The following is a 1,426-nucleotide window of genomic DNA, read 5'->3' as shown; positions in this document are numbered from 1 at the left end:
GGTGTGGTGTGGGGGTAGTCTCAAAGGTGGAATAGGGCTAGGATGGGGTTGAGAACCCCCTCCCTATGCTCCCCACCTTTGAGGAGAGAACAGGCCTGATAAGATCATGCGTCTCAACCCCCTGGGTGGTGGGTGGGTTTTTAAAGAAAAAAATTTTCAGAGAAATTTTTCTACAAAGAATCCAGATTTCAGGAGTGTCAATTAGAAAGTGCGGGATAGAATTGTGAGAGTGGAAAGAGGAGAAATTTTTCCTCTCCATTACTCTCCAAACTCCATGGTACCCAGATGTCCTCTGTTTACCTTGTGACATCCCATCTATCTTTGACACTCCCTCTCCACTTGAGAATGGAATTCAGTGTACCTCCGTGAGCTCTGGGAACACCACCAAAATATGTCAATTTGTTGGCAAAATCATGGAGTTTTTTTTAGGTTAGTCTTCACCCCCATTTTTGCACCCACATCTACTAAATATTGAAGACTTGATTCACTGCCTTTTTCTGTTAATTACTCCTTGCTGCTAGATGTCTCCATGGAGAAAGTAACATCATGAGAATGGATTGAATGAAAGGGGAATGAATTGGAAATTGTAAGATCACAGACCAATCCGGTGTAAATTGCTAATCAATGCACGGATATGAAGGATCTCACAAGCGCTCAAGATCATCCAAGTATACAAAGGATATAGCTTTGAGCCAAACTACTTCCTCCTCCTCAACACTGTGACCATGTTTCCTTTTCTGAATTTCAGCCAACTCTCTATCCTCACTGCATACACCCTTAAAGCTAATTCCTACATTAAAAATCTTATACATACTAACAAACTTTTAAATACTCCCACCCACCCTGGCGTAGTTTTTGAAATCAACAAACTTATACAAAAAACATGTACGGAGGGAGCTGAGAGTCAACTACCATAGCAAGATCCCCAAAGAGATCTCTCCACAAAAAGCAAGAGTTCCGCCCAAGGATGGACCTCTACGGAGTGTGTCTCTTGCTTCCCTCCAAGTGTGACCGGGTCTTTTAGCAACGGTGCCACAGTTACGATACCGGTATCGTATTGCAGATACCGGGTATAGTATCGGAAGTTTGATACCATCAAAATGTGTATTGAGTATTATATCGCTTTTAGTTACGATACTCGATACCAGTATCAAAACTGCGATACCTATAAGGACCTGACCTGGGTAACGTATCACAATACCGTTACGATATCGATACTGTATCTGGTATTGTGGGTCTAGGCGATACTGCACGATACTGTCACAATACCAATATAGTAGCAGTATTGTGCTGCTCCAACTGCTCAAAACATAATATGAATTACCTACAACTTGTATGATAGGGCCATGAGAAAGATTATAACATGAAAGCTCATCATTTGATCACCAAAAAAAAACCAGTCAAGTACTCATTTTGCTGCTTTATT

This window comes from Melampsora larici-populina (genome assembly GCF_000204055.1).
Source record: "Melampsora larici-populina 98AG31 unplaced genomic scaffold MELLAscaffold_66, whole genome shotgun sequence".
NCBI lineage: Eukaryota > Fungi > Basidiomycota > Pucciniomycetes > Pucciniales > Melampsoraceae > Melampsora > Melampsora laricis-populina.
The sequence above is the reverse complement of the archived record's forward strand: the minus strand, read 5'-3'. Positions refer to the sequence as shown.